Raw genomic sequence first — 26,541 nt, forward strand, 5'->3', positions numbered from 1 at the left:
ATGCCAAAAAAGTAGAGAGTGAGAACAGGTCATTTGTTTCAAGTCCATAGGTACCATATGGACCCCTTGTCTGGTCCTTGAGGTCCGAAAAGACACAGAATCCATCTGAGAAGTTCTTGAAAAATTTTCTGCAAATCTATCTGAAATTGTCTGCTGGCTGGAGCTTTCACATTCATGCTGATGTGTCTGATGGTGTCTGATTTTCCACTCTTGTCTTTAATAACGTTTTCCTACCTAGGACCACTGATTTCTATTTTATTCTGAGGCTGCTAGGCTTCCTTCCAGCTAGAAAAATAGGCAAACCTTTCCTGGGCACAACATTTCCTCTACAAGCCCAAAATCCACCAAAGAACTCACCAGGAATCACTCTGATCTTGTCTGGCAGTGTCCTCAATGTCAGCCAGCAGACCCTTCCAAGTGTATCCCAAGCACACACAGAAGATACAACCATCTGCCTTGATACATTTGTCCTTCAACCAAGAATTTTAAAGCACCTTTCCAAGAGCCCAAAAATTGAATCTCCCTCCATAGATAGCATTTTGTGGGCCAGTATTGTCACAGCCAACATGGGCTCAGCCACACATTTACCTACATTCTGATTTAAGGGTCAGAGAATTTAAGGGATGCACCCTAAATCATTCAGGGGTCCAGCAGTCAAGGGTAGAGTTTCCTGTCTACGCTACTCTCCCTGAGTCTTAGCATGGTTGTTTACAAAGGCTATTTTCTTTGAAAGAACTTGTACGTTTTTTCATAAATCAGACCAGTTATCTTGGTGCCAGATTCCAAACACGGGACCCCTTCACCACTCTTTTCATCTTTCTCTTCCTTATTTAAGAGATTATTATTTTTAACTAAAAGGATGCTTACATATTTCATGGAGAGAGGATGTAAGGTTGAGGAAAAAGAACTAAAGTCCATTGGTGGTCCTAGCAAGAAAGTGAAGACCTATGCAAAGTGGAATAACTCAGAGGCAAGTATTTCAGCAAGATTATTCAATAACGTGTGGATTTAGGAGAGCTACAAAGGAGAGTGCAATAACCTGGAGACAGTGACAGCTGAGGTCTCACCGCCAGTGGACCTGAGAGAAAAGAGAGGAAGCAGTTATTAGAATTCAGCAGGAGAGAGAGTTGGGTGAAGCCCACTATCTTGTGAAGAATTGTGAGTTTTGGTAGAGGGATGTAGCCAGGCCTCACAGGGGAGGGGACAAGGAAGTATATCCCTGAGTTGTCATCCTCCCCCACAGCTTCCTACAAGGGCTTCCCTTTGGCCAAACCTGAAAGCAAGCCTCGCAACCCTGGAGAGCCCTCATGATGTACAATCCATACAGCTCAGCCTCCCGGGGCTGATAATTTTGCAGGGTTCTGTGATGCTTGGAAATGATAATAACAACAGTGCATGGCATTCCTCACAAGTACCAGGTACTCCTACTTTATTTCTTCTAACCCATCCACCATCCTCTGTTATGGGCATCTTATATCTGTCTTAGAGATATGGAAACTGAGGTTCAGAGACTTTCAATAACTTGCCCAATGTGGTCACACAACTGGTAACTGCCCCATTCTGGTTTTGAAATTCATCCTATCACCAAAACAGGTACTCTCTCTGGTGTGTTTTATTGCGTGTTAAGTACCCAATATTGTGTCTCGTACATAACACGATTCAGTACATGGTAACTTGACAGGTAAGACCATTAATGATAAGAAAAGAACTGCCTCTTATCAAGCAATCACTATGTGGTGTGCTAAACCCTTTATATATATTATCTCAGTTAATCTTTACAACCATCAATAGATCTTGTCCAAGAAGAAAAATTTCACTTATCAGTGGATAGATGCTCAGATTTTTACCAAGGCCTACCTATATTGGTCATAAAAATATGCCTCTTGGATCTCCTTCAGAGATCAGAATTGACTAAGAGTCCCAGGGCTGCATTCTGAAATCTCATTATTGTCTTTACTCTGAGGTCACAATTTCCACCAGCTACTCCCAATCAATGAGTGAGTGCAACAGGGACACTAAAATCAGGCCCTTTCCTGGAAGGTGGGAAATTGCTCTGGTAAACAACTTTGACTTGAAGATTCCTCAACGGCCTCACTAAACTCTTCTTAGAATTGCACCTCAGTCTAAGATATTTTTGCCCAAACTTCCTTCCTTCCTTCCCTTATTTGGGGTCATACCTACATTATAGTCTGAAGTCTTTCCCAGGCTTTCCCAACTTCCTCTCCCTTTTTTTTTTTTTTTCCTCACAGACATTTCCCTGAAAATTTTCTTGCAAGTTAAATTCTGTCTTGGTATTTTTTTTTTTAAAGCAGATCTCTTTCTTAGCAGACCCTGCCAACACAGGAGTCTCACTGAAATTGTAGTCTTAAATACACTGTTTTACAGATAATTATTGAATATCTGTTATTTACAGAGCTGTGTAAAAGATAAATCAAGCCAGTGCCTATCCACAAGTAGCTTACAATCGAGGGATACGTTTGGTATGTCCAAAGAAATGCTGTTAGCGGGTTGCCTGATATGACAGAAGGAGAGACCATCGTGGGCGGTCAGACTCCATCCTTTTGTGTTTTATGCTATTATCAGTGGGAATTCCATGCATGTTCCCTGGCAATGTGTTTTTTTTTTTTTTTTTTTTTTTGAAAACTTGGTTCTAAATCCAATATCAAACTGTGGTTTTTTGAATTGTAAGTGGAAATGGCTTGGCAGGAAGAAAAAAATGAACCAGCTGTCCCTGTCCAACTGTTTGAAATATGTATTTTCCAAGTATCCATTCTTTCCACTGTTTTTTTTTTCCTCAACAAAGACCCCACAAAATATGTTTGTACTCAGGAAGTCCTCCTCTCCTCTGAGGTAGACGAAGGTAGAAGCAAAGTCATTGACCTAAAGCATTCTTTTTATTTATAGAAAAGACTACTTATGTGCATTCCCCCACCCAAAGAAAAAAGAGAAAAATCTTTCCCTGAAATAGTCTTATGTCGATATTTGACCGGTATTCTTTCCTTTACTCATAAAAAAAATTTTGGGGGTGTATGTATGTACACACACACACACACACACACACATACCAGAAGCACATAGAAAAAGAGAAAGACAATTCTAGTTGCCTCTCTTATTGAGTCTGAGAATTAAGAAATGAATGGCAATTCCAATTTTCTATCATTTTCTTGCTGAAGGGAAGTCATGGACTTCTCTTTAAAAAAAATAGCCATGAAGTCCTAAAAACTAACAAGCACCTTTTTAACAGGCATGGAATCTATAATAACCGAGGAATCATTCTGGAGGCAGGATGAAGGATGATATGGATCACTTCAGTAAGCTCTAGTTATGCTGAATTCTAGTTTAGTGGTTCAAGTGATTTCTCACCTTTAATATGTTATTTAAAACACAAACATAAAAATTTAGTCAAACTACTGAAAGGAGAGGAAGCCAAATTTTAAGAGGTCTTCTCAACTGTTGGGATACCTCTGTTTATACCAAAAAACAGCCCACCAAATGTAAGAGGCTAACGGAGAAAGTCTCTGCTTTTCTAGAGGTCTCTAAATGATCTGGCCAGAGGTCTTTAGCTATCATACTCGTGGTATCCTATGGATTCTGAGAATCCTGGCTTGAGTTCTGACGGGTCCTCAATGAAACATAGGTCCTAACCTCTTTTCCCTTCAACTAGGATCACAAGTGATAGCTCACCAGCCTGACCAATCAGAGGTCTCTGTCAATCGCCTGGCATTCAGGACACTATTCAGCTGAAGGAGCAAAATTATTCTATCTTATGTTTCACAATTACCCTTATTTGAAAATCATTCTTGACCGAAGTGTAAGAAAAAATGAGAGAGTGTTGAAAACTCAATGAAATGAATGAAATTTCATGAACTTTATTAGGTCTCAAGAAAAGCCAATGTCTTTTACAGAACCTTCTCTCCCTTCTCTGTGGTCTGTGAACTTTCACGGTCTTAGCACATACAGTAGTTCCTCCATATCTGTGGGGGTTAATTCCCAAGACCCCCAGTTGGGAGGGTCTAAAACCTCAAATAGTATCAGACTCCACATATACTATGATTTTTCCTATACATACTTATGATAAAGTTTAATTTATAAATTAGGAGAAGATTAATAATAATGATAAAAGGATGACTATAATATACTAGAATAAAATGTATGTGGAGCAGTGTAAAGAAGAGGCGAGAATGACCCCCAGACTAAGCAAAGCCCACATGCCCTGTCCAAGTGCCAACATCCACCACTGTCACCACAATGCCCAAGAGAAAGACTGAAAAGGGGATGCTAGAGGAGGCAAAGCCAAGGTAGGAGATGAGCCACAGACAAGATCTGCAAGGTTGTCTCCTAAACCTACTCCTCCAAAGCCAGAGCCCAAGCCTAAAATGGCCTCTTCAAAGCAGGGAGAGAAGGGACCCAAAGGGAAAAGGGGGACAGTTGAGGCTGGCAAGGATGGGAATAACCCTGCAAAACAGAGATGCCAAAACAGCTCATGCGCAGAAGGCTGATGGTGGAGATGCCAAGTGAAGCAAGTGCAATTTGGATAACTGTGTACTTCCAATGACTATAGTTTGAAATTCTATTTTTTATCAAGTTTTACAAAAATGTAGTTTTAAAAAAAAAAATTTAGGCTGTATTAGCACCAGAACACTTCATTGTTGTTTGGGGGGAAGGGCATATGTCACTAACATATCTCTGAAGCTAGATTGATTTGATCCAGGGCATGGGGAACACCTTTCCTTTCTGGTCTTGAGAAACCTCCTCTTGGTTCCCAGAGGAGGGATGTCAATTCACATTCACCACCTCGGCACAAACGCCTGTGGTGTGGAAAACGAAAATTCATGTTGTATGTCCTCTTCTCCCTCTCTGCCTTCAGCGTAGATTGGACTCCCTTACACCCAGAGACCTGTGGGAGCCCGACCCCAAAGAAGGTTCCCAGTGTGCCAGGCAATCTGGACTTCACAGTGTCAACATGGAGATGTCACCCCTCAAAAGGGTTCTTTTCTTAGCTTAGGGGACCTTCCGACTGATAACTCTGCCATTTCCACTTCATTTCCTGGAAGTCAAAGTTGGCTTGCGAAATGTTGGACGACCCGCCAAATGTGGACTGTCGACCCTCAAACGTTCCCTGTTCAGAGCATCACATGGAGACATCACTGGGTTTTATAGTGTCTTTCTGATTTGGATAGTCCACTGAAGAAGGGAGTTTGAAGGTTGTTCTATACTCTTTCTATTAGTTTCAGAAGTAGAATTTAGCAATTCATCAGTTGCATGTAACACCCCGTGCTCATAACATCAAGCACCCTCCTTAATGCCCATCGCCCAGTTACCCCTTCCCCCTCCACCTCCCTTCCACAATCCTCCATTTGTTTCATAGAGTTCAGCATCTCTTATGGTATGGTTTGCTTGCCTCCCAATTTTCACCTTATGTTATTTTCCTTCCCTCTCCCTATGTTCATCTGTTGTGTTTCTTAAGTTCCACAGAGGAGTGAATTTTGTTATTAAACCCTCACTAGTTGTCTGCCTGTGTCCCGCCTGAAATACCATGATTGTTTATGAAAAGTATCTTTAATAAAGATGGATATAGTTTGAAAACACAATAGTTAGGTGAGCATGTCTCTTTTTCTCAAAATATCTTATTGTATTGTATTCACTCACCCTTCCTGGGAGGACGTGAGATGAGAAGATGCCTACAGGAGATGAAGCGAGGTGAATGACCCAGGCATTGTGATGTAGCATTATGCTACTAATGACCTAAAAATAAGTCAGTGGAAGGATCACCCCTTCCAGACAGAAGCGGAGTGCAGGTAACTGAGAGGGGGTGGGAGCTACTGTAATTTAGTCCCAATCTGTTTTAAGTGAGCTATTCTTCTCTTCCTTTAATGTAGTTCCTTAGGGTAGGAATCAGCAGTATCCTGGCCTCTCCCCATTATCCAGCCCACCCAGCAGAGTACCCAGCAAAGTGATTTGCACATAAACCAATAAATAGGAAATGAAAATTGGATGTCCTAGGAAAAATAAATCAATTACTTTTGCCTTCACGTGTATTTTAACTTTCTGGATTAATGATTGATGACCAAATAATTAAAGGAGAAATATTTCAAAAATTCACAAAGATCTTTCCTGTAAAAAAAAAATTATATATATATATATATGTGTGTGTGTGTGTGTGTGTGTGTGTGTGTGCGCGCGCGCGTGCGTATACATATCCACACAGACATTTGTAAACTGAAGGATATTTCTCTTTAAATGTCTATGACCAAAACTATCTATGTGACCACAGAATTGTTAACTGGTTACTTTTGTCACTTAGAGTCATTTTTTTTTCTCTTTCTCAGCTTATTTTCTTTCCTTAAAGTCTTTCCGGGAAATTTCCCTTTCAGATTGGATCCAAAGGCTGTGGACCTCCTACCTTCTGGGAGACGGCCCCCTGGAGGGAAATACTTAGTGGCCAGGATGATCAAAGATAAGAATCCCAAGAGGAATAGCTGAGCTTTAGGAGGTGATTCCCAGGGTTATAGGGCATGGCATTTCAAGGTGGTTAAGTCCCATCTGTGATGGTTGGAAGGAGTCAAGATTTTAGAAGCAAGGTTTAAGCATTTAAAAGCTGAGGCAGCACTGATCAAAGTTGACGGAGCCATGTAGGAAGCAATTCTGATTCCACAAGCAGCAGGGGCCAGTCTACCCCCTTTTGTTTTGTGCCCAGAATTTTTGGAGGCGAGTTGATAAGAGGACAAGCAGTGCAGGAAGAGAGAAGGTGCTTGTCACGCCAGTGGCTTTTCTCTTCCTTTTATGTCTCCTTAATGCAGCAACAAACCATAATCCTTGTTGCACACAAATACAGTAGGGGCCATTTTCACCTGCCCAGAATTGCACTCTGTAACAGGAAGCTATCATATGCTCCTGCGAGCACATGTGGTGTTCCTAATGACCCGGAATACTGGAAGATTTTTTCCAACCCCTCAGACAAAAAACAGAAATGGCCACATCAGTTAGGCAGCACTAAAGAGAATTCAGAACATCTGGATACTTAAGTAATTAAGATGGCCCAGAGTGCTTCAGTCTATTAATAAGCACAGACCAAAAAAAAAAAAATAATAATAATAAGTTGCTTCCATAACTCACAGATATATTCCCTGCCTTGTCTTATTTGTGTCTTCTGCAGGCTGAGCACAAGACTCAGAGTCCCAGGAACTGCAAATGAGCCCTGCTGCCATTTATGATCTTGTAACTTGGGCAAATTGCTTAGCCTCTTCAAACCTGAATTTCCCCACCTACGAAGCTGGATTTATTTTTTATCTGTTTATTATTTTTTATCTTGTAAGGCTTTCAAAAGGGGAAATGGATGTGAAAGCATTTTACAAATTCTAAATCACTTGGTTAAATGAATTAGCTGTTAGTGGGGGTCCTTTGCTGATCTTTGCTTGAGTTCCACTAACCATCTAATATTTGGGTGGTCCTGACCTGGCCACTGTACAGTCCTCAGGCAGACCTTTCATTGTCTGAATCCAGTATTGGGTGGAGCATGAATGAATTGAAACCAAATCAAATCTGTGTTCCGCTTGTTCCTGACAGACCTCCTGGTAATTAGCATTCCAGAATTGTTTTCAAAGATGAGAATTATAATAGAAATAAAAATCACATGGTTTTAGGTCCCTGGGCGATAGGGAATTGTCTGTCTCATGTATTCCATTAAATTATTTTTGTAGCATCCGAAACTAAATGATATCAGTTTATGTATTCCGTAAGAATGTACATAAATATTCATGTTCTTTGCTCGAGTTCTAAAAAGCTGTAGTGAAAAGTATGTCTTTGCCCCTTGGATTTCAGTAAAGATGTTTTATTCTTCCTACTAAATCACTTCAAATTATGTTCCGTGCCCATAGTGTGCATTATACATCCTGCCAGTCAATGGCTAGACTGCAATGGCATTCATCCAGCTTCTCATTTTTACATAAATGGTTTTAAAACACGTTCTCTATATTACATCCTAATCTCATGCTGGCCCAGAAAAATATACATGATTCAATATAATGCACATAATATCATGATGAGAAAAAGTTACCAAAGAGTCAAAATGGTGTTATAAAGACTTACTATAAAATCCATATGCTCACTCTGAAAATGTTCCAAATAAGCACTAGAAACTGACAGTTTAATGTGGTACTGAAAAGGTCAGATCAAGAAGCAGGAAGGCTCATGAAACCAAAGCACATGCAAAAGAAAGAGCCAAACGAGTATCATGACTCCTGTAAAGAATTCCATATAACACGAGGCCCACATTTCTAGCCCCAAACTTAATTTACTTCTGTTCATATCAGAGAAAACGTCTTTATGAGAAACTCTGCAAAAAGCAGAGAAATGTAGCTATTGTGTGTTTTTGCACTAATCCCAATCAATGGAAAATTTAGCCAGAATTATTCCTTAGAATAAATGTGAACACCTACATTTGAAATCTCCCACATCCCAAGATTTTACATGTCCATCTGCCATTTAATTCAATTGTCTGATGAGAATTCTCCATGTGCATCATTCTTGACTATGTTTTCTATACAGTTTGCAGCTGGCTTTCTAGAATAACATTTCAGGCATGGTTATTGGTTTATATATTCCTACGGTGCTTTCTCAGAGTGAACATCTTAAATAATTTTTGCTTACCTAAGTGTAGCTTCAAATATGCATCTTTTAAAAGGGACCTTTTGCCAAGACCTTATAAATCAAACATATAGCCTATCACAACACCAGCCTATACTGTATCACATTCCCATGCTCCAGATGGAGAAACTGAGGCAGAAAGGGGAGACTTTAATTAAAAATATTCAGGGATTGAGTCCAACAACAGAGCTCATGTTTCCAAATTCCTTTTATTATAATAGTTTTCTCAAGTTGCCTTAGAAGATCTTCCTCCAGGCATGATCAGAACTCTGACAAACAACTAACTGCTTTGAAAAACAACAAATTGTCTGCTGGAACTCCCTCGAATTGGCATACGTGAAATCAAAAGCCAATAGGACCAAATAACCTTGGCTCAGGCTGCAGGATAATTCCAACAGTAAAACTCTGAAATGCAAACATGCAACCGTTCAGAAAAAAATAAAATAAAAGCTTCAACATTTCTCTCAATCCAACATAAATCAAAACAAACAACAATGGTCATGAGAGGCTTCCAATCCGGCCTGGACAAAACAAACCACTAAGCTCCAGTGTAAAATAATTGCAGACCAGCTCTCTTCTCTGAATCGGGCAGCAAACCCCAGGGTAACCTATCCTTTCCTGTTCTCTAACCGATCAGTGTGAACTGGGATGTACTGGCTCCAAAGGGAAGTGGCAGTCAACCCCTAACCTGCATTTAAATAAGAGTGAGGGAAAACACAAGAAAATCAAAAAGGAACACAGAAATCATAGGCAGAAAGCAGGCTAAGCCAGCATTCTCCTAACTCTAGAATGAGAACTTGGAACAAGAACAGATTGAATTTTGAGGATTCTTTGGTTTGTGGCTACTGCTAAGTACCCTTAGACTTTGATTCAAAAGTTATTAATTCTTACAGCAGCACTGGTAACAATGTGCACTTAGGAATTTAGCCTTCTTTTTTAAATCCAAAGTTGATAGACTACTTCGGTCTCAAAAATATAAAGGGAGAATCAGTCATCAAGTCAGCAAAACTAAGAGCAATGGAAACAAAAATCCTCACTTGCTAGTGGTAAGATACCACCCCTGCCCTTCAATAATGTTTGTTACAGCATAGGTATAATTTTATGTTTGCTTTGTAATTATTAGTGACAAGTTCTTCCTCGGTTTAGGAGTCATTTTGGAAATGTTTTGAGTGGCCAAGTATGTTTTGAATCATTCAAGAATTCGGAGCAAATTGAACTATGCAAAAGCAAATTTCATACATCTCCTAGACCTATTTCTAAACCGGGAGCCACTCAAAGAAATTATGTGTTCATGTATATTCCATCTGTTACAAATTCATAACTTTTTGAAAGGAAACGGTTTATAATGGGCATAGAATCATAAGCTTGTAAGCTAAAAGGCTTTGGAGACCACCTACTACAATCCCCTCAACAGGAAAGGAGACTGGGTTAATAGGCCAAACCCTAACCTTCAACATGACAGTTTCAAATAGAAAATAAATCTCTTAAGACATTGCTAATGACTTTTTAAAACAAATTGCATGCTATTACTCTTCCATTAAAGGCTGGTTCCAATCCTTTCTCACTCCAAAAAAAGAAGTCAGATTTTATATTTTGTGATTTGCTTCCTAAATACAAGAAGCCATGTATACACAGCAAACTGTTTATAATTCTGATTTTCATATATTATTTGTATTTTCTTATCCCTTAAGATAGATACTCTTCTCAAAATTGTGAGCAGGATATGTGTGTAGGACTTTAAGAAATATCATGGGCACAGAGGAAACTTGAGTAGATACCTCTCTGTGGCCTCTGGAAGAGAACAAGAATTAATATTCATGGTTGCATGTAATGAATTCTCACTATCAAAATCATTGTGACATTTCAAGGGGAAAAAGTTCCACAGTTTCTGAATAGCTATAGTGAATGTGTAACTTACGATATTACACCAACTGGTTATACTTTCTTGCTGCTGCAAAGAGAATGAACTGAATTGGTGGGTGTCAGCCAACATATTAGAATGTGCCAGTTCATGGATCTCCTTTCACCCAAATAAGAGACTCCATTTGATAATTATTCTGTTATGCCAAATAAATCCAGATCTTAAGAACCCTTATTTCAGTGAAGTTAAAGGGCAGATACAAAACAGCATGATTCCTGCAAAACCATGGAAACTTATTTGTCAAAGAACTGCAGGATTCTAAACTTGAGACCATCTTATTCCACATCCTTATTTCAAAGATGAGAAACCTCCAGCTAGAGAGGAGAGGGGCCAGGCTCAATGCCCCAAACAATAAAATACGGTTAATAACTAGAACTCTGAAGGCCACTCTACCCTTGTAGTTCTTCTGACTGATAAGTGCAACGAGAGAACATGAGTGAAATGGCTATTGCGGTTCCTCCTGAAATCAGAAGGTGACCTCCATGTATACTCACATCTTTTCATCTGTGGTTTCCGGTTGGTATTCAACTACCACATTGAGTTGATATTCATATGTTTATAAAATAAACCTAAACTCAACTCCTCTAGGATATTACTATTTAAAACAAACTCTGAAACTTTGCTCTTAAAACTTTCACATAAAAGTCCCACCTATAATTTAAAGATCTCCTATATCCATCTCCTCCATGACAATTTCCTACAGGCTTCAACCAGAAAATGAAACTTCTAAGCCCTAGGATATCCCAGTCACCCCTCTTATTTAGCATTTGTCACATGCTTCTCTGTAGTGATGTTTCAGATTTGTGTCTGTGCTTTTTTTTGTTTTATTTTGTTCCTATGTGCACTTCATCTGCCACACCATGTCTAAAACACTTAGAGGTTAAGTCAGTCCAGTATTTTTCCCTCAGTTACGCCCCTAAAGCACACCATTTGGGTGTGCCATAGGGAAGCCCATCAACCCTTGTGAAGTCATCATCTGATTTGTATTATAGTGAATTATTTATGAATCTGGATCCTGCAACAAATGAGGAGCCCTCATTATCTAGGATTATGTTTGTTTTTAAAAGCTCCCACTGCAATCTTTTTAATTAATTAATTAATTAATTAATTAAATGTCCTTTTACCCTAAAAATCACCTAGCTATGCAAAATTGTGCAATAAAAATTACAGGCTTGGGATCCCTGGGTGGCGCAGTGGTTTGGCGCCTGCCTTTGGCCCAGGGCGCGGTCTTGGAGACCCGGGATCGGGTCCCACGTCGGGCTCCCGGTGCATGGAGCCTGCTTCTCCTTCTGCCTGTGTCTCTGCCTCTCTCTCTCTCTCTCTCTCTGTGTGACTATCATAAATAAATAAAAATTAAAAAAAAAAATTACAGGCTTTTCATGGTATGGGGTTAGGGGCACAACATACCAAAAAAAAAAAAAAAAGGCAACAATAAAAAAGATAGGAACCTAAAAAGCAATAGTGGGACAATTGTATACATAAGCACTTAAATATATACATACAAGAGACACTCGATTTTCAAAAAAGACCTAAAATTTACTTGAGGAAATGGGCATCAGAAGCACTGTAGTTTGAGAGTTATGGTATGGAGGTAGAAGGAGTGTTCTCTGGAATTGGATGAGAAGATGTGGATGGGTGTGGCTCCTAACACATACAGGACTGAGATAGCGGGAGATGCATGAGGGGTCTGTGTTTTGTGTTTTCCCAGGCAGCTTGGTTCAGCTGGGTGCAGTTTCCTGCCATCCCTTAGTATTTCTTAGCAAAGGAAATTGTGCATAAGCCAAAGCAAAATTCACGTTATGCTCAAAGTGTTCCCTAATATATCAATTGCATTGGAACAAATTCACATTTTTAAAGTAAAGCGTTATAGCAGAAGTGACTGCATATGTATCTTTAGATGCCAGCATTTTCATTCCTATGGATTAGATTTCCAGGATAGAGATTGACGGGTTGACAGATTTGTGTCTGTGCTTTTTTTTTGTTTGTTTTATTTTGTTAGATATTGCCAGACCTCACCCCAGATGGTTTTAACAAGATATTTTCTATTTTCACATCCTTAGAGTAAACAATTCAGTCCTACACAATAATTTCATGTTTTTCCCGGTTTGAGATAACAACTGTGAGACTGAGTGAGATTTCCAAGAAGGGATCCTAGATCCTGCTTGTACTAGCCAAAGCAGCTAAATGGTTAACTTAAAGAACCAGCCTTTTCCTAGGACATCTAGGGAAAAGAGCTACTACTACTTAATCTGCCTTTCACCTCCATCAATGTAGCTTAGGACCGGAAAGATTCTTGTAAGATTCTTCAGACCCCAAGGTACTTTTTAAAATAATTTTCTTTCAGATTATAAAAATCAAATTTTTTTCTTTGGGGCAGGGCTGAAGCATATTTTAAAAAGAAAGGGAAAATGATATTTACTTATGACTCTACCAGATGGAGATAACAAATTTTAATACATTGGTGAAGTCTATCATAAGATGACATATGATATTTAATTCTATCTTATTTTTATAATTATTAAGGTGCTTTATAATGAACACTATGTATTTGCATAATACCCCTTTTTACAATATATCTTAGACATTTTTCTGTTAAAAATTAGGTTTTTTCAAATGTATTCTATTATAAATATCTCTTCCATTGGCATTTTTGTGTGTACATAAATAGAATTACTTCTTATATAAATATTTGTATATATACATATGTAGCCTACACATATACATGTATTTCTTTAGAATGTTTTATAAGGAGAATTTCTGGATCAACATAAAAATATGCTTAAGACTACTAACATACTTTGCAAAATTCCTCTTCTAAAAAGGTACACCATTCACAATTCTACAAGTCCAGCCTTAACTAGATTTTAATATTTTTTGTAAGCCTATCCAAATTTGATGTTTGAAATATTACATTTCCTTTTAACTTGCATTTCTATTACTTGTAAAACAAAAGGATTTATTATTTTTAACAGCCACTGTCTTTCCTTTCCTGAAAACTTTCAGGTTCTACTTTGTGCCTCTTAATTTGAGACATACTCACCCTAGACATAGTAATTATATTAATCCTTTGTCTATTGTATGTACTGCAAATATTTTTAACAGTTTGTTGTTCATCTTTTTGTTTTTGAGGGGTTTTTTCATATTAAAGATGTTTTATTAAAGTTTTAAATTTTTGTCTCATTAAACTTATCAAAGCTTCCCTTTGGTCACCTCAACTTATTTGCAATTTGAGATTTTCTTTCTTTTTTTTTTTTTTTTCAATTTACATTCTATAAAATTCACTCTTGGTGATGGACAGTTCTAGGGGTATCGAAAAATAAATGGAGCCCTTTTAATACCATCACAGTTGAGACAGAAAACAATTTCATCACAGCAATAGTTCCCTCATGTGCCCCCTCCACTCCTGAGCCCTAATTTCTGGCCATCATTCGTCTGTTTTCCATTCATACACTCTTCCTAGGATGTCATACGATAGAATCACAACATGAAACCTTTGGGGTCTAGCTGCCTTCATTTAGCAAAGGCAAATTTGAGATTCATCTTTGTTGTGTTAATCATAGTTCATTCTTTTTCATTGCTCAGTAGTAGTTCATGGTACAAAGGCAACACAGCTTGTCTATCCACTAACCACATGAAGGACATATTAGTCGTTTCCAGTTTGAGGCAAATATGAAGGTACTATATATTTCCATACAGATTTTGTGTGAATGCAGGTTTTCATTTCTCTTGGATAAATACCTAGAAGGATTTCTAGATCATATGGTAAGTTCATGTTTAACTTTGTAAGAAACTGCAAAACTGTTTTTCCAGTGACTAGAGTTTTGCATATCTACTAGCAGGGCCTGGCAATTTCAGTTGCTCCAATCCTGGTCAGCACTTGGTATTGTCAGTTACTTTTTTAAGCCATTCCAATAAATACCAAGTGGTTTTAATTTGCATCTCCCTAATGACTAATGAAGTTGAGCATATTTTCATGTGCTTATTCACCATCTGTATATCTTCTCTGGAGAAGGGTGTGTTCAGAGGTTTGTTGTTGCTATGGTTACCCTCATTACACCTGATTATCCAAATACTCTAGCAGTATCTTGTGTTTAGGGCAGAGACCTATTTCCTCGAGGGGTTTTCTCAACATTTCATCATCCCTCAGTCTTAGACCTACCCTCTGCATTTACCTCAGAGAAGGTGTGGCTCCACACTGTTGCTACTCCCCCAAGAGTTTTCAACTGGGATTTGTTACTTGGCAATTGCCCTGTTTGGGAAAGAGAGGTGGGATGCAAGCCTCTACTCTGCTGAACACTCAGTGTTAGACATTTATTGTGCCACTGGGTCTGGAGTATGTTATCTGCAGTGTTGCCACCCCTCCTTGTAGTTCTAGACCTGGGAAAAATATATACCTATGCTTCCCTCAGAGATACAGGATTTTTTTCTATTCACTTGTCATGGATGCAAAGGCTTTTTACCATTACCCTTCCCTACACACAAATGAGGGCTTTTGCTTCATAGAGGATGTAGGAAAAAAGTGTCCTGGCAGGGTGTTAGACATCCTGCAGTGACAACAACCTTGGTAAGGGAGACCCTATACTATTGGGCTTACGTAAAACCTCCATCCCTGCCACCATAGCTCATCGTGCCAGCACTTGGAAGACCAATGGCAAAGGCTAGCTGACAACTGGCCAAGACATTGTGTCCACTGGTATTTAGTACTTATTCCCTGGGCGATGCCCTCTGATAAGAGTTAACATTTCATAAAGAGACTTCCAAACTTTTTTCCCCCACATGTTCCTCTTTTCCAGAGTCCCTTTTCTCCAGTATTCCAATCTCTTCTTTCACCATATCCACCCCGACCCTGGTCCAACCACCAGACCATTAGCTATGACTCAGAAGTACATGTACATTCTTATCTCTGGCTGCTTTTCTTTCTATACAAAGTGAATAGCCAAAACTCTGTTTATTGGGAGAATTTTCCCTTGCTACTCTCTTTCAGAGTTATCCCAAGTGGGATAGCAGGGATCCTTTTATAGCTTGCCCCTATGTATCAAGCCTACATATACGTGAAACAAGCTCTGCTCTCATTCTCCTCCATTGGCTGATCTTAAGGAACACCCCGTGATTGTAAAGCGAATGAGAGGCTCTGGTATACGGTTTTAGACAGCATTTGTCTATGGACCACCAGCTCATGCCTCATCCTAGGTATGCCACTCCTTTTTTTTTTTTTTTAAAGAGATTTTATTTATTTATTCATGAGACACACAGAAAGAGAGAGGCAGAGACACAGGCAGAGGGAGAAGCAGGCTCCATGCAGGGAGCCGGACGTGGGACTCGATCCCGGGACTCCAGGATCACACCCCAGGCCGAAGGCTGGCACTAAACTGCTGAGCGATACAGGGGATCCCACCACTCCTTTCTTCAAATGGATTACTGTTTGCTGTCCGACCTTAAAGCTTCATGAGCCTGACAATATTCTGCTAATGACGAGCAGTCCTACCTGCAAGATCACTTTGTGTCTCAAGGTAAGACACTCCACCTCCACTCATTCCCAGCAGCAAACCAAGAGCTATTTCCAACTCGGTTATAGCTCTCTACTGAAAATGCATTACAATGTCTACTGCATTACAATAATTGCAGATGGTACGCCACTATTTCAAAACCATAGAGGTCTACATTGTGATTCCCCTACTGGAGCTTTCTGTCATCTCCACAGGACATCTTTTCCCACCCCAGATACTCTGCCGAACTGCAGCCCCAACCTGCGGGCTTATATAATAGCCTGAATTGCCACTAAAGCCTTTCCTCCTCTGGGCCTCACTCAAAGCCAACATCTTCTGTGTGAGCTGGGAAATGTTATCAGAGTAGTATATCCAAGTGTGAAATATGCTGCCTCTGAACCACAGAGGCCATCAAAGCACCGTGCTTCATTCTTAATGGTAGGTGTTTCGTTCACACTGTGGAGGTATCCTGGTTACCTCACTAATGTGCTGAGAAAATGAATCTGAAGGGTTTATTTCCTATCATGTATCTTACCAAGACCTCCAACATACTTGTCTGTCTGGTCGAAATAACATCATATCATCAATTAATCAACGTGATATTTTATGGGACCTCCAGGGGTCCAGGTCCTGTTGGACCACATTAAGACAGAAGGTGGTAAAGTTAACAGGGCCTTGGGGTAAGACCTTAGATGGATACTGTTGTTTCTCTCATGTGGTTGAGACCTGCTTCAGTCCTATTAGGTATGGAAAATAATGCATTTTTCAGATCAGCCTTGTACCTGAGGTTCTGTTCTAGCAAAAATACAGAAGCTATCATTGGAACTACCCTTTGGTTGAATTTACTATCCTCTAAGATCCAATCTGGCTTTTGTAGGGGCCAGACAAGTGAATTAAATGAAGATGTGACAAGGAACTATTTGTCTGGATCTTTCAAATCTTCAAAGGTGACATTAATACCTGTCACCACCCTTGTATTTGAGATATACATTGTTTTTAATTCATTATTTTGACAGTGGAGTGGATCCCAGTTTTAGATGCTCCCACTAAATCATCTCAGTGAGAACTGTAATAACAATTACCCCCACAGGCTTAGAACCCAGTATGTAAATGTGGCCAACTACCAGGCATATCTTTTCCAATTAAGCATTCAGGGACTGGGGAAATAACAACAGGGTAAGTCTGCAGCTCCAGTAAATCCATGTGATCTAGTCTTGGGCCAGGACTCCTCTTACCTGCCCACACATGTCCTCACTCTGACAAGGGTACTATGGTGAGGTTCCAGGTACGTAGGTATCAACATCAGCCTGGACACTGTGTCCACTAGTCCTCAAAATGTCTAGGTATTACCCATTTCCCAGTGGACAGTTACCTGGACAAATATTCTAAGTCTCTTTGGGACAAGATTGAGGGAATTACTGCTGTATATAATTGCCATCGTGCTATAGGCTCCTTCCTCGTGGGGACCAGGCTTCTCCCTGTGTCAGTGGATCCAGAAGGCACAGCTTTCCTTCGGGCATCTGCTTTCGCATCCCGATCATTTATTCTTGATTTATTAGTACAAATTAAGGAATAGTCTTATAAGTAATATTCTTCCCATCTATCCTCTCCCTAGGAACACTGACTTTTTTAAACCACTGCCAGAGCTCTATACAGGTCAGGTATACCCCGGCTTCCAAGCTGACCATGTTATTTATTATGATAACTGCATGTACCTTATTTAGAGTTAAGTGTTACCACATGGTCTTTTCACCAGCCTGAACTTAAACAGGACAATGATCAATCAGCCTCTCAGTCATGCAGGTGCAGGTCTTCCAAATTCCTCACCACTTCAGTAAATAACATCCCTATCCAGCCTTCCTGTGGAGCGTAGTCAGCTGGTGGGTGTTCAACTTATTTAGGTATCTACTCAGGCAGCCCCTGGTCTCTTAGCCTTGATCCTTTCCTCTATTGTCTGCTACAAGGATCTGGACATTTCTACTTCACTTGACGTGGGCTCTCATTTCTCCCAAGATTCCAAGAGCCATCTGAGCAGCATATTAGCTCCGTCTCCTGGGTTCTTTATAGGATGTTAAATCCTATAACCTGGAAGAGTGCTCTAATGTAGATAAATTCCCCCTTCTCTAATTTGATGTTCTAACTCCATTCCTTGATCCAGGATCCTTGGGATATAAATACATTATACAAACCCTCCTACCAGTACATATTTGCCTGGCCTTATAGTTCCTTGGGTATATATTATCCCTTAGCAGGCCCAGAGCTCCCTGTATGGGTTATGTTGAGAATTAACCCTAGTACTTGATCTGGCATCCAGGACTGTAGGTAAGGATAGTTTCTGAAGGGAGTATGTGTTGTCTCTGAAATCCTGTGTGTCATCTTCAAGAAGCAAGGAGGACAAGCGTTTAACAGTGTGGAGTGGGCCACTTCTGTGGGTCCAGAATTTAAGAAGATCTGAAGATCTGAGGTTTCTAAAGACATAAACACAGATGTCTCCATTTCAAGGCTTGAGGTCCTACTGCTCTCTAACCAGGGCCTTAATCCTGTTAAAGTAGACTTGCTGGGGTTGAAAATGCTCACAAACTCTGAGTTTGATCCTCACATTTTTCTTCCCCTGGTTAGAAGAGAGAAAATTTTCTTTGTATGCTACCAAGGCAGCCCTCTGGTTTGCACACTTTACCTTAAAATTGTAATTAGCCATCCTTAACCTCTAATTGTCTTTTTTCCATGCATTGCTTGCATATAGCAAAAGCCAACTGATTCTACTGGCCTAATAATCACTAATTTACTGGAACTTCTCAAATGCCTGAGATATTGATCCTACCAGAACATTCCTTTCCACTGTATTCCATCTCAATCCACCACTTGAGAATTATTCTAACTGCACTGCTGCAGCATGTTGGACGCTTGGTGTCCAACCCACCATTAGGGATGGGGTTGTTATTGCCCTCCAGGCAGTTTCTGATCTAGCTTCAAAATTCATTATAGAGTCTCAGACCACTACTGACCAACTAGTATTTAAGCCGGGTCTCTCAGAAAACAGATTCACAGGCTGAACAATACCCCTAAACAAGTTGAGCTGCAATATAGTTGTAACCAGGGCCTCAGCCAATCTTGCAAGAGGCCTTGGAGCTAGAATAGCTACTCAGAGTTTTCTAGAATTTAGCCAAGGAGGCAGGGTCTTTGTATCCCCTACATCAATTATTTCATGTGACCCATCTCTGGGAGAGAGGTACCCTTGAACAAGGCAGCTCCCTTTGTTCTAGAGCAATTTCCAGAGATACTCAGCTGTAAGCTGTCCACAGCCATTACCCCCCATAGGTGTGGGAATGGGTGCCACAGACCTACAGGACGAATCTGGATGATACATTACAGTACTCGTTACACACTTCCACAACAGCAACAAAACTGTAGTTGTATAAGATATTTATAAAAGTCAATGTAATGGTCAGGTAGGAGAAACAAATGATGTTATAAGTAGGGAATTCAACATGCTCAAGCAAAAGTGGAGTTTGAATATTATGAATGTTTTTCCGATAATTGTAAAAGTCCACATGATGAACAGGTATGGGAACACTGTTATAAATGGAAAAAGTAATATCATGTAGTCATTAGTATATAAAAATAGGAAGCGACCAAACAAACTCAGGCTGAGATGAGCTCTTATGGCACAAGATGCGGTGTTGGTCACACAGCCTCCCCATCCCCAACACCATCTCCACCTTCCAGTTGGTGCACTGGATCTAAACCAATAATCTCTGCCTATGTTCCCTGCTACCACTCACTGTGTTCTGCCTCAAGGGCAGGGCAGTAATGGTGGGAAGTCTGATTCCAAAACAGATATTGTTCTGTGCAATTACATCAACTAATACTATTCAGTCAGCTCTCTACTTTAACTGGGAAAAACTAGCAAAGAGATGGGAGAGGGGCATCAACTAGATGTAGTTGCTGGTTCCCCATGCAAATAGCTCAGAAGCCACCACTCTGTCCCAACAGCAAGCAAAAAGCTGAACATACTTAAAAATCAACAACTCATCTTGTATCTGTAATAGGAGAGGACACAGGGCAAACCACAGCCCTCCAAGATTAGAGAGGCAAATTGAGGGAGTCACGGCTTCCTGGAACAGAGACTTACTTACCTTAGGAAGGCAGCACAGGACACAGGGAACTGTAATGGATTAATTGTTTGTTGGAGGCTCCACACAGACAAGTCTGAGTTAAAAACTCCACAGGGGCCCAGTCATAGGGAGACCCCACAATATTGTGAGATTCACCTCCATGAGCACCAATCAGATTCCTCAGAAAACATCAAGAGAAAAATCCCCATCTGCTTCCAGCCTAAGGAGAAAGAAAGGAACCATTTTGAGATATCCCAGAGCACTCTGTTCTTCCTGACATGGGGGAGTGGAAATATTCAACTCTAACCCACTCTAGCCATCCTGTACCACCTATGGAGGGATTAAAAAAAAAAAAAAAAAAGACGTGTAAAACTCTTGTGAAGTTCAAAGTCCAGAGGCACAGGCTCACTAAAACACTGAGACTTAATCATAGGATTGTGGAATACTTCCCCTCCCCTGACACCTCACCATCACATTACTGAACACTCATTTTACATCAGTTCCTTTTACCTGGTACATCATGTCCAACTACAGAGAAAAAATTATAAGGCAAACAAAATAGCAAAAAACCACAATTTAAAGAAGCAGAGCAAGCATCTGAACCAGACATGGCAGGGGTATTAGAATTATCAGGCCAGGAATTGAAAACTACTATTAACATGCTAAGAATTCTAAATTTTTTTTAATTTTTTATTTATTTATGATAGTCACCGAGAGAGAGAGAGAGGCAGAGACACAGGCAGAGGGAGAAGCAGGCTCCATGCACCGGGAGCCCGACGTGGGATTCGATCCCGGGTCTCCAGGATCGCGCCCTGGGCCAAAGGCAGGCGCTAAACCGCTGCACCACCCAGGGATCCCAACATGCTAAGAATTCTAATGCGTAAAGTAGACAACCTACAAGCAATGTAAACAGAGAGATGAAAGTCCTAAGAACCAAATATATATATATATATATATATATATATATATATATATATATATATATATATATATGTATATATACTCCTATAGCAAAAACACTGTAACAGAAATAAAGAATGCCTTTGGGGTACCTGGGTGGCTCAGTCAGTTAAGTGTCCGACTCTTGATTTCAGCTCAGGTCATGATCTCAGGGTCGTGAGAGTGAGCCTCTCCATTGGGCTCTATGCTTAGCAGGGAGCCTGCTTTGGATTTTCTTCCCCACTCTCCTTCTGTCCCTCCCTTCACTGGGGTGCACACGTGCTCTCTCTCAAATAAATAAAAATCTTAAAAAAAAAAAAAAAGAATGTCTTTGATTGTTTATTAGTAGACTAGACACAGCTGAGGAAAGATTCTCTGAGCTTGAGGATATCAATAGAAATCTTCAAAGCTGGGGCACCTGGGTGGCTCAGCGGTTGAGCATCTGCCTTTGGCTCAGATTGTCATCCTAGGGTCCTGGGATCAAATCCCCCATCGGGCTCCCACCTTGGGGAGCCTGCTTATCCCTCTGCCTGTGTCTCTGCCTCTCTCTGTGTGTCTCTCATGAATAAATAAATAAAATCTTTAAAAGAAATCTTCAAAACTGGGATCCCTGGGTGGCGAGGCGGTTTAGCGCCTGCCTTTGGCTCAGGGCGCGATCCTGGAGACCCGGGATCGAATCCCACGTCGGTCTCCCGGTGCATGGAGCCTGCTTCTCCCTCTGCCTGTGTCTTTGCCTCTCTCTCTCTCTTTCTCTGTGTGACTATCATAAATAAATAAAAATTAAAAAAAAAATCTTCAAAACTGAAAAACAAAGAGAAGACTTAAAAAAAACAATATCCGGGGATCCCTGAGTGGCTCAGGGGTTTAGCGCCTGCCTTTGCCCCAGGATGTGATCCTAGAGTCCTGGGATCTAGTCCCACGTTGGGCTCCCTGCATGGAGCCTGCTTCTCTCTCTGCCTGTGTCTCTGCCCTCCTCTCTCTCTCTGTCTCTCATGAATAAATAAATAAAATCTTAAAAAAAATATCCAAGGACTGTGTGACAATTATGAAATTATTGTGAAATCATGAAAAGTGCAGCTTTTCAAAATTAATGTTGCACTATTTTCATAATTTTTCAAAATTATGAAAGGCGCAGCTTTTGTGTAACGGGAATACCAAGAAGAGAGAAAGGAACAGAAGAAATGCTGGAAATAATGACTGAGAATTTCCCTGAATTAATGTCAGATACCAAACCATCAGATCCAGTAAGCTCAGAGAACACCAAGGAAGATAAATACCCACAAAAAGATATTGAAATTACTTGAGTCCATCCAATCGCTCCCTCCAATCTGATGGTTATTAATCAGCATAGGTTATTATGGGAGGCATGCATTTCAAAATTCTGACCAGTTATCTGGATCAATCTTCTTCATTCAGTTTGGTGTGTCAGCTACTCTAATCGGAGACTCTTGAGATCCACCAACCCCATTTCTGTTTGCCGTGCCAGAGAAATTTCTCAGCCCCATTAATGGTAGAAACAGGACAATTTTAAATAAAGAGAGCTGAATGAGGTGGCTTCTGAACTTTATTAAAGACGTGGATAAATTATCATGCTACATAAAGTATAGAAGTTATTATATTTTATGTATATTTATATTTATATATAAATATTCTACTAACCCATCCAAGGCCAACTTTAAACTCTGAGAACTGGCAATATGGACCAGTATGATCCTCGGATTTAAATAAATCTGAGTTCGAGTCCTGGTGCTGCCTCCTTGTAGCTTTGTTTTGATGGGCAAATTATTTAACTTGACTAAGCTTTAGCTGCCTCTTACATAAAATAGATACATTAATGATACCAACTTCACTGAGTGCAATAAAGATCATTTTGCAAAAGCATATATGCAAATAGCACCGGACTTAGCACTTAGAAAGTCTTTAATTAATGATATCTATGCTAATTTATTATTATTATTATTAAATTATATATTATTACTTAATACTAGTCACTGTAAAAGAAACCTCCTTTACCTGTGTTCTTGGTTGATCAGAACACAGCATAACAGAAGCAAGAGTTGGTTTTTTAGTGTTTAAAATTGTAGCCCTCCAGAGGACCAGCAACCCAACTGTGCTTGTTTAATGTGGTTTGTTCTGCACCATATGCGTGTGGGCTTTTAATAAATGCTATTTGATGATGATGATGAGTTCCTGGAGACAGGGCTGTGTTCGGCAGAGTCACTACATTATGCTTGGCCTAACTTTCTGCTACTCAACTCCAGGAATGCTCTTATGAACGGTACAGAAACTTCTGAAATTTCCATTTGAGGTGAAGTACCAGTGCCAGGAAGCCTCACGAAGGGAGTCATTAACCGTCACCCTTTTTTCTTGTGGCCCCTTCCAAACTGACCCTCAGAAGGGCTTTCTCAGCAGGCTGTTCTGGGGCTCTCAGCAGTCCTGTGCATTCCACAGCCGTGCTATCTGCCCCACTTCCTGGGGAAGCAAGGGGCTCACGGCTGTGGAGCTCTGTGGAACAACTCCCAAAGTCTAAAGTGTGGAGAACAGTTTATTACAGCCTCACCAAAAGGAAAAATACAACCAAGGACTCACAGACTTCAGTCCCTAATCGATACAAAATGAGCTTACAGCTCCAGGGATTCAGACATGGCTTAAACATTTTTAAAAATGTTTGCATTAAAAACAGTGACGTATTAAAACACTGAGCCTAAAAGCTAAGATCAAAAGCAAAGATTTTTTTCTCCTCATAACTTACATAAAAGTGACTGAGAGGTATGGAGGGCGTTTTAGCCAATGGGGATCAGGCCCTTTGAAAGAGCACAAGCTCTTTTCATAGGTAGTTTGCTTTCCAACCCAAGAGGGCTTGGTTTTTCTTTTGGTAAGTTCTCCTCACTGCTATAAAACTAGATTTGCCAACTACATTTGAATTAAAAGTCTTTTTTGTTTCAGATGTGCCCCTCTATTTTTAGAAGATAAAGAATTTCTTCTCGGGTGAAATGTAAACGTCCTTACCTATGAAACTTCTAGCCTCCTGCCCAAGAGTTGTAGTTAGAAAGGGTCTAGTGACCCCTGGTACAACCTTTCCAAGTAGGATGCTTTGAACCCAGTGCTGTAAATGAACAATGCTTCCTTTCAGACAACCTGGCTTCTCTAAACAGAGATAGCTGTGATGCTTTGCCAGACTAAGAGAGAGCCCCGAGTTTAACAGTGATGACCTGGACTTGCAGCAAAGTTATGAGCTTTGCAGACAGTCTGTCTACGCAGGCTTAGACATGGTTTCCAAGGTTCATTGAGACTACTGCTTGAAATAGCAGGGAAGAGTGAAAAAGAGATTCAAGAGAGTCGAAGGACATCAGACTACATTTGAGGGCAAAGAGGACACAGGGAGTGGCCTGAGATCACTGTGCCTCTCCTAGAAAAACAATGAGACTAAGAATTTAATATTGCAAAAGCCATAGAAATGAGAAATCTTGTCTTACTGCACCTAAGTTTATGTTTGCTGTTATACTACAAGCCATTTAATCAAATTTTATAGCCACTTGATCAATCATTTCATCAACTTTGTAAATTCATCCACAGAGATTTTGTAAAAATATCCCAGAGTTTTTTGTTTTGTTTTGTTTTGTTGTTTTTTTTTTTTTTTTTTTTTGGTTTTTTTCATTGTGGACAAGTCTGTTGTTACTGGCAATGTGTGTAGGAGCTAGTCCTGGTGACCTCTCTGTGAACCCACCAAAAAGTCAAAATTTGCAATTTCTTGTTCAGTGTAAAGTGGAGCTTTGACCTTGAGGACTTTGTTGTGGTGGCTTTCCCCAGGAAATCAAAGAGACTGGTCATTTCCCAAGTCCCCAGAAGCAGTTCTGTTGTGAGAATCTCTCAGAGCCCTCTGAATAAGCATCTTTCAACTTAATGATTCAAGTACAAATTTTCATCGGTATACAGAGGCTATAATTTCAGTCACAAGTCTTGCAACAGGTGACAGAAAGACAAAAGGAATAAGGAAAAGAAAGGAACTGTTTTCGAGAAAAGAGGTGAGATGCTATAAAGCATAAGAGGAGGAGGTCTGTTTGTGCTGCATGAGAGCATCAGTCTTTCCATCTTTTTGGAATGTCTCACTTCTATTGTCAGATACCTTCCATTGTCCTCGCTGGTTCTTCTCATGTAGAGAGCAAATACTGTCCATGCCAATTACAATTGAAAGTCTTATACCTCTGCTGGAACATTCTGTAGGTTGGACTTCATTCCAATTTACTTGGATGCCCTTTCTGTTGATCTTATTTTCTTTGTGTCTCACTTATCAGCCCTCCCCAAGAAGTCAGGTGCTGCTAATCTACGCCTCACTCAGATGTTGACATTTTTGTCATCAGCAATTCTACTTGTCAAGAGAAGTTGTGCATGCTGTCATATGTCCAGAGCCCAGGGGATTATCCTTATGATAAACTTCAGTGAGACACTCAATTTGTAGATTCATTAGAGACTCAATTTGTATCTTCTTCCTCTTGGTTACCCAGCCCATGGCACAACTCTCTCTTAGAAGCACATGGCTTTGGGAGGGCCAACATCAGTAAGATAGTATTAATTGAATGAGCACCCACTATCTGCCAAAACTTTGTGAGAAAAACAAGATGTACATCATGGACAGAGCTGAAAAGGACCAGCTTCAGTCTGAAAGTGTTATGTCTCAGATGGAAAAAAAAAAAAAAAAGGGATCCAGGCACTGAGGGGGGCACTTGACAGGATGAGCACTGGGTGTTATTCTGTATGTTGGCAAATTGAACACCAATAAAAAATAAATTTATTATTAAAAAAAAGAAAAAAATGGATCCAGAGAAGCAATTTTTTCAAATCATTTTACAATGCCGTGGTGGGACCAAACAAGAAAACAGTTCTTATCACAACTGCTGGGCTCTCAAGTGCTCATGGGGCTTCCAATTTAGTCACAATGACAACTTAAATTCTGTGATATTATAACCCAGAAATGTTTCCTGATAAACTTACATGGTTCCCTCTAGCTAAAAAAAAAAAAAAAAAAAAAAAAAAAAAAAAAAAAAAAAAAAATCTATGCTGTTTGAAAATGTTTATTGATGGCTCATCTTCCTAATATTCTCTACAAAAGCAACTCTAAAGAGCCAATGTATTATTTTATTCTTTTCATTGTTCAAATTCTCACTGACCTCAAAAGTCCTAGGAAATATTTTCTATTAACAGTCCTAAAAGAGTCATAAAAGAACATACAAGTCAATAGTGACCTCAGTGAATACAGAGCTGCATAGACAGAAAGTCTGAGTGGGAAACCTCAGAACTACATGTAATAATTGAAAGATGGTAACTCTTACTCTAACCAGTAAAAATTATGGTAAATTAGACTTAGTAAAACATGCAGTTGTGTCCAAATTTTTAATCCAACTAATCCAGTCACTAATAGACACATGTGTCTCAA

General features: G+C 39.9%; 1 long non-coding RNA gene across 6 annotated transcripts in view; it reads right to left on the reverse strand.

Annotated features, from left to right (window-relative positions):
- LOC106558158 overlaps nt 1-5,707 on the reverse strand; it is a 287,505-nt gene extending 281,798 nt beyond the window's left edge. For 5 of the 6 annotated variants that reach the window (XR_005383197.1, XR_005383194.1, XR_005383198.1 and 2 more), the window contains exons 1-2: nt 5,650-5,690; nt 1,040-1,078 (exon numbers count right to left, since the gene is read on the reverse strand). This is a non-coding gene — a long non-coding RNA (uncharacterized LOC106558158). Of the gene's footprint in view, nt 1-1,039; nt 1,079-5,649 lie in introns of all 6 variants that reach the window. The other variant, XR_005383193.1, reaches the window with a different exon arrangement.
- Between the last annotated feature and the right edge of the window lie 20,834 nt (nt 5,708-26,541).

The sequence above is a fragment of the Canis lupus genome, chromosome 33 (genome assembly GCF_011100685.1).
Source record: "Canis lupus familiaris isolate Mischka breed German Shepherd chromosome 33, alternate assembly UU_Cfam_GSD_1.0, whole genome shotgun sequence".
NCBI lineage: Eukaryota > Metazoa > Chordata > Mammalia > Carnivora > Canidae > Canis > Canis lupus.